This window comes from Coturnix japonica, chromosome 13 (assembly GCF_001577835.2).
Source record: "Coturnix japonica isolate 7356 chromosome 13, Coturnix japonica 2.1, whole genome shotgun sequence".
NCBI classification, from domain to species: Eukaryota; Metazoa; Chordata; class Aves; order Galliformes; family Phasianidae; genus Coturnix; species Coturnix japonica.
In genome coordinates this window covers 15207615-15215144 of record NC_029528.1, presented here as the reverse complement: position 1 = coordinate 15215144, position 7530 = coordinate 15207615, and the positions used below count along the sequence as shown (strand labels likewise).

General features: G+C 61.1%; 1 long non-coding RNA gene across 1 annotated transcript; it reads right to left on the bottom strand.

The window, feature by feature from the left end:
- Positions 1-1454: 1454 nt before the first annotated feature.
- On the bottom strand, positions 1455-3386 carry LOC116654058. The gene is made up of 2 exons (XR_004308925.1): positions 3081-3386; positions 1455-2288 (listed from the first exon to the last, which is right to left on the bottom strand). It is a non-coding gene; the product is annotated as an uncharacterized LOC116654058 (long non-coding RNA).
- Positions 3387-7530: the final 4144 nt, after the last annotated feature.

Sequence of the window (7530 nt, the reverse complement as noted above, 5' to 3'; positions counted from 1 at the left end):
CTGTGCCTTGTGATCCACAGCCTTAGGCAAGGCTCAGCCTCCCAGCTCCAGCCCTCAGGAGCAGGAGAGCTGCTGGCTGGAGGTGGTCCTGTGTGGAGTGCTGCCCTCCCTATCAGCTCTACATCTCATCCTCATCACAGTGTTGCAGAACACCTTGGGCTGGATGGGACCCCGGGAGGTCTCCAGCCCAACCTCTAATCAAAGCAAAGTCAGCTATCAGAGAAGATTCTGTTGTCCAGTGGGGGCTGGAAAACCCCAGAGGATGGAGACAGCGCCGTCTCTCTGGGCTGTCTGCTGGTGCCTGATTGTCTTCATCCTGAGCTTATGTATTCTCCCCTCCTCAACCCCACTAAACACGAAGGCAGATGAGTATGTGACAGCTCCCTGTGCTTGGGACTGCTCTAAGAAGTGGCTATGGCAAAGCAATGGAACTACCTCAGCCCAAGGTGTGCCCACCCTTCAGCCAACACAATACCATGGGGCAATTAATGCTCCTGGCCTGTAACAACTCTGGATTTAACACATCCAGCCCCGCTGTGAAGGAAATGGGCAGCTGAGAGCAGCGTGGGGAGGAGCAGGAGAGAACCAGTGCTATGGGGCCATGAGTTCTGTGCCTACTGGAGCTGACCAGCTCCCATGGAAGGATGGCTGTGAGCTGGGGTGAGGGTGGGAGTGAGCCAAGTCATCTTTGGAAGCCACCAGCAAGATTTCAGGAGGGCGAGAAGACCTCAGGTCTCATCCTGAGCTACTCATTACTGATGGAGCGGCCTTTCCACCAGCCTAATTATTGGTGGCTCAGAGGACGCTTCCCACAGCTGCTGAACTTGCTGACGCTGGGCCGTGGATGTCTTCTATTCTGGGAAGGGGGAGTGGAGTCTCCTAGTGTGAACTTGTGGAGCTGGGCAAAGCCACACTGGAGCAGAGATAAAGTCAAGGACAGCTGCAGCTGCTTGGCAATTGTTCAGCATGAGCCACGAGTCAGTGACTTGGCTATTCTGGGACGAGCTGAGGAGCCAGTGCTGGGGAGAGCAAATTCATCGCCTGCTAGCACAGCAATGGGCTGCAGCAAACCTGGATTCAGCAACGCCCAGCATGGAGGCAGAGCAGAATATTGTGCTGAGCAGGGGCCCACAGAGCCCCGTCCTTCACCACTGAGGAGCCACAGAGGAACATTCACTGTGATTTGGAGACAGCCACGTGGTCACCAAAAGTCACAAGGTGCCCCAAGGACAGTTCAGTACCTGAGTGCTGCCAGCTGTGGGGTACAAAGAGCCCCCACTCTAAGGTATCTGCTCCACTCCATTGGCAGGAATGGAACCTGCACCGAGCCGGGCACAGCACTGCAGGCTCACTGCTAACACAGAGCACAGTGCCAGGCAATGCAGCGCTCTGCAGGCTCTGCAAAGGACACGGGCCTCGCGAGGTCACTCGCTGCGCACGCTGGAAAGCAGATATGATCTCATTAGGCAAATATTTATGATCAATATGGTCCTCTCCCTGGCAATGAATAGCATCACTTGTAGCAAGGAGCTCTCCGGGGATGGCTGGGAAGGACAGGGGATGGAAGAAGAGCCTGGATGGAGGGTGGCATCCATCTCACCTGGCTGAGAAACACCCACACTGATTCTAAAAATTGTTTTCCCTTCACCAAGAGATTAATTAACTGCTTGGAAAGCCCAGACATTAATTATTGATTATGCAAAAGATTCGGTTCATCACAGCTGCAGAACTCGGTGCTGCTGAGGGACCTCGCAGCTCTGGATGTGGGACACACAGTCCCCACAGACACAGGGACGAGCCCCGGGGAGTGCTTCCCACAGCGGGCCCTGCTGCGAGGGGCTGCGGCACAGCTCGAGGAAGGAGCAAGGACCGCCCCGGCCCCAAGGTGACCGATGGGGACCGTGCTCCCTGCCCAGCACCCCCACTGCTCCCCGGGCACACGGAGCTGCAGCGAGAGGTGCGGTCCAGCGAGCCGAGGGTGGCAGTGATAAACCTCCTGCAACGCCTGGCAATTAATCTTGCGCCGCAGTGAGTCACAGTCACCCGGAGCTTCCTCCCCGCACCCAAAGCCGCCTCCGCCTCCGGCTCCGGGCTTGGAAATGGCACGGGCTGGGACGAGCTGCCCTCCATGCAGAGGGGCCACCCCCAACTCCGGCACCTCCACAGGCAGCGAGGGGAGAAGGCACGGGGGAGAGCGCACAGCGATGGATGTCAGCAGGGAGCTCTAGTCCTGGTTTCTCCTTTGGCCGTCTGGAGAGCGAGCACAAGATGCCATCCCCGTGATAAAGCTGCATATAAAGAGGTGTCAAAAGCGGGAGGGCCGCGGGAGAGCTGCAGGCAATTAAACAGAGCCCGGGAGGAGCGGGCAGCTGCTGTCAGTGTGCCCCGCCGCACCCCCGGCCATTGCCCCCCCGCAGCCCCCCACGGCCGCGCTCCCCAAAGTTTGCCAGGCTTTCCCGGGGATCAGCCTCTTCCCATCTTGCCGTAGGCATGAATGCAGTTTGCAGTTTTAACAGCAGATGTCTCTCCTATTATGATTTATAAAAATGCTTAAAATAAATAATGCAAACATATTTACAGGAATGAATTCCTGCTCCCGAGCGCGTTTGTCACTCTCAGGAGCTGCCGGGCGCCCCGTGCAGCCCCCGGCCCCGCTGCAGTGGGGCTGAGCTGTGCCGCAGGTCTGCGCCGTGGGTACAAATCCCCCACAACCGACACATTAAATATTTAACGTGGTCATGCGGTTGAGCTGCCCGGCACTGCCTGATTTCACACATCCTGACAATTTCACGGCCCTCTGGGCGGGCGCTTCTCGGCAAACAACAAAGGACGCGGTGAGCCCCTCCCTGGAAGGTGACTCTGGGGTCTCACCGCAGCCCCCTCCCCAACAAAGGGCCGGATTTGGCAGCACCGCTCCCGGCCGCGGCCAACTCACGGCGTGACCTTCGCGTGGGGTGCCCCCCCGGGAGGGCGGCAGGAGGGGGCTGCGGGGGCGGAGGGGGCTGCGGGGGCTGGAGGGGCTCCCGTGCTTCCAACAGAGCAGCGCGATGCCCCCGCGCACACAAAAGAGCGAGGTGTACCTGCCTGCGCTCTGTGCCGCCAGCAGAAGTGGCCCAATTACCGCTCGCTCGGAGCCGCGCCGTTTCCATAGCTTCACGGCGCAGCGCTTCCGTCTCCCGAGGCCGTGGGAGCAGGACCCGGCATCTTATCAGCGCTCATCCTGCAGCACGGCTCCGCTCCGGCCCTACCTGCCGCGGCCGGGCTCCCCGGCAGGGCCGATTCCAGCCGTTCCCAGCAGAGCCGGCCGATGATTTCTTCCTGCTGCAATTTGCGCGGCTTCCCCAAGCCACTTGCATAACCGGCACGGCCAAAGGCAGAAGGCAAAAGGCAAAAGGCAAAAGGCAAAAGGCAAAAGGCAGAGCTGCTGCTGCTGCCCGAGAGGGCGGAGAGAGGGGGGCACGGCCCTGCGGGGGGCCCTGCGCACCCCATAGTGCCCCAAGAGCCCCCCACACACACACACACTGCCAGGGCCCCCAGGAGCGGACCCACAGACACGGCGCTGCTGGGGCTCACTGTGGAATAAACAGTTTCTATTTTACCTCTGTGGGATCAGAGGAACTTTGCACATTTCCACTTCGTGTCGGTACTGGAAGAAAGCAACGCCTGCTTCTGTACCAGCCCTTCTTAGTTTCAGAAGGAAATCACAGCGGTTCCTTTTGGATGGAGCTGAAGTGGTTGATTCCTCCCTGGCTTCTGATCTAACCCCCCAAACAACAACACCCCGCTCCTTCTCACCCCCCAGGTTTCATTTTGCCACGTACCATCTGCTTCCTTGAAGGATCCCACACTTCTGCCTGCACCCAGGTGCCCATCAGCCCCCAGAAGCGCCCACTCACAGGTGTGTCTGCAGACACCAATGGCACCAAACACGTGCCTGGGCCTGGAGCAAGGGGACAGCACGGAGCCCACGGGGCTGGGGCAGACAGGCAGCTCCAGGCTCCCACCTCAAGCTGGAGCTGCACCCCAGGCTCACTCCTCCCTTTGCTGCCCTTGCCCCAGCACCTTGAGCTGTGTGGGACAGACAGCCCACAGCCCAGTGCAACCCAGTGTGATCTGCTCAGCACCCGGCACTGTGTGCAGTGTTCCTGCAGGACCTCCTGCTTTCAGGAGGCTTTAACTTCCTAGCAGAGCTCCAAAGACCTGAGCAGGGACCTTCCATGGTGGTGACTGCAAAGCCAAGGGGGGATGGGTGGTGACCTGACCCCAAGTGCCCTCACCAGGAGATGCCCAGGCTGTGGGCTCTGCTCTGGTATCACTCAAGAAGATGGCAAACTCATCCAGAAGAGTCGGAGCAGCCAAGAGAAGCCAAACGGAGCCCGTTTGTGTCCTCACCCTCCTCTCCTGGAGCTCAGCCACGTCCAAAGAGGGGAACGATGCCAAAAAAAATGTGACTGGAATATGAATATGATGCTCAGACTGCAGCAGCGATGGTCACCCAGCCTGAACCCTGCAGCCTCAAAGCTCCGTCCTGGCTGCCCCGACCCCAAACCCCACAGTCAGCCCCAGCCTGAGAACTGTGCAGACCCTGCCATCAACTACAGCTGCAGCTGATGCTGCAGAGGGTGACCAGACTATGGGTCCCGGCCCATGGGGGAACAGCTCTGTGCCAGCAGCACTGGGATCTCCACTGAGAACTTCCTTCCCCAAGTTTAGGAGAATGAGACGTGCGGAATAAATTACTTGTGACACCAACTCCTACACTCCCGGCCTCACGCGGGATTTAGCCACCAGGCTCCCAGCTATGTCAGCGCTGGTTATTAAGGTCAGGAGAAGTCGGGTGGCTAAATCCTAATGGGGCTGTCCCAGCGGAGAGGAGAGGAGAGGAGAAAGAAGAAGGTACGAGGAGAGGAGAGGAGAGGAGAGGAGAGGAGAGGAGAGGAGAGGAGAGGAGAGAGAGGGAGAGGAGAGGAGGCAGATGGGACGGGAGGAGAGCGAGAGGAGAGGAGACGGAGAGGAGAGGAGAGGAGAGGAGAGGAGAGGAGAGGAGAGGAGAGGAGGTTTTTGCTCTGATCCGGGTGCAGCCGGGGCTGTTTTGCTGCTGCTCTCTAAGTGGTTTCGCTTATCTCTTTCCTCCTCCACTACCTGAGGTTTCAGGCGCTCCGGGGAGATGTCTCCATTAACCACAGTACTCTCTGGCAGTTCTGTTTCATTACCAATTCTCCTCCAGCCGATCCTTCCCAGCTTTTATTTTCATGGCGATTATTTTCACGAACCCTTTGTTTTCCAGCCGTACTTAACCTGGCCGTGTCCCTTTAAATACCACGGCCTGGGCAGAACAGGGGATCAGTCCTCTGACAGGAGCTAAAGTCCTGTTTGATCTGGATTAGATGCTGATTTTGCTTACCAGACTAAAGACCGAGAGGGACCACGCAGTGCCTGTGTTTGCACAAACCTGCCTGGTCGCATTCCTCCTCTTGCCCGTGTCCAGCTGGGGCTGAGCGCAGCGCCGCGCTCACGGCTCGGAACCGCGGCGGAAAATGGTCACTTCGGTGGCGATGGGAGAAAATGGAGGTGGAGGGCAGAGCCCGCAGCCCTGCCCCGCACCCAGCGGGGTCACCCGGCTCCGGCCCCTTTCGCTGCCCTGGGGATGAGCCCCACCCCCTGCCCTGGGCCGGGGTCCGTCCCACATCCCCCACTCCGCAGCGCATTGTGGCCACGCCGGGCTCCCGCAGAGCAGCCGTGCCGCCCCGTCACACAGGCACGTACTGCCAGCAGAGCCAATTTAAACCTCCCCCTGCGGCTGTCTCCGTGTCGAAATGTCAGGGCTGGCCGCGAGCAGCGAGTCGTGCTGCCGCTGGGAGCCCAGCATGAGCGGGAGCTGCTGGGAGCTGCTGGGAGATGGGGCTGCACACACCGACGTGAAGTGGGGGCTGTAAGGACCCCACCCCCACGAGCCCCTCTCTGCTGCTCCTGATGAGCGAGGGCCGCCCCTGATCGCACCGGGTCACTCACAGCCACCAGCCAGGGGTCGTTCTGTTGCGGTTGTGCCCTGCAGCCGGTGCCAGCCCCATGTGCCGGGTGGGGCTGCCCGGAGCCACAGAGTGGAAGAGCCCTCCAGCTTCCCAGCCCCATCCCTGCCATGGGCTGGATGCCTCCGCACCTCAGGCTGCCCAGGGCCCATCCACGGCATGGGGCAGCTCCAGGGATGGGCGCTCACACCTCAAGAGGGGCAGAACCTCAGCAGCCCCTGAGTAATGAACCTCGATGTGCTGAGTGCAGACTGTGGGCTGCAGAGCTGGGCTGTGATGGGACAGCCTGGGGCACAAGTGCTGCACCCACCTGTAGTGTGTGTGTGGGGGGTTGCAGGACCCATTGGCCCCCGGCTGTCGGCAGCCCCACTGCAAACCCCCCACGGGCAGCTCAGAACCAGGCTCCCCATCGCTGCTCCTCTGCTCAGCCCCCAGCAGTGCCATGCTGTGGCCACACTACCCCACCATCCTCCCATCCCTCCCCGCTGCGCAGAGGCCACGGCAGTTTTTCCCCGATGCCGCAGCATCTCTCAGTAACCTCCTGCTGCTGCCGCAGGCCGACCTATTTCTCACAAATCCTGACTGCTGTGCCCTTAAAGCATCCTGACGCAGGGCTGGAGCCGGCCTTGGCGCAGCGGCCGGGCTGCGATTAGCAGGATTGGTGTGAACTTTGCAGCCTGCAGACAGCGGCTGGAGGGGCCGCGGGTCGGGGCGCGGGGGCTGGTTGGGATTAATGAGAGCTGAGGGCGGGGGGCAGCACTGCAGCACCGCTCAGTGCCAGCTGCTCTGTGCCACGGGGCGGAGGATGGAGCAGGGAGAGGTGGTGCCCGGCACATCCCAGCACCCGGGACTGCCAGGGCAGGGAGGAACACAGGCAGGGATGGGGCCACAAGATGGGCGTTTGTAGCCCAGATGTGAAAAACGTGGAGCTGCGTGGGGAAACCTGGGGCAGAGCTGGACCCCTTCCCATGGCAACCTCACCAGCGACCAACCAGGGCCGGGGCAGAGCTGGGGGCTGCCACCCTGGGCCCCAGCACTGCCGGGCAGGCGCAGCCGGTGGGAGGTCACGCCTGGCCGGTGCTGCTCGAGGCCGGGCCGCCATCCGGCTCAGCTGAAGCACATTTTGTTCTGTGCTTCCTGCATCCTGCCCCACGGCCCGTGCCGGGCGGGGGGGGGGTGGGTCAGCCCGGGGCCAGGCTGCAGCCCCCACCGCCCCAACACCAGCACTGCTGGGCCCTCCCTGGGCGCTCCACAGTGGCACGAACTCCACGCTCTCCGGCCTTTTGTTTCTCCCAAACCTGTTTTCCTTGCTGGAGAAGGCTCCGTGCTACGTGCTGAGAGCAGGCAGCCATGGGGGCCCCAGGCGCTGCCCTCTGCCCTGGCTGTGGGCTCGCTGCCCACAGGACGGAGCCCACGTTCGCACGCTGCCCCACTGCTCCGCTGCCCGGGGCACACATCTGGACAGCAGATGCTGGAGCCAGGACAAAGCTTGGCTGCATCC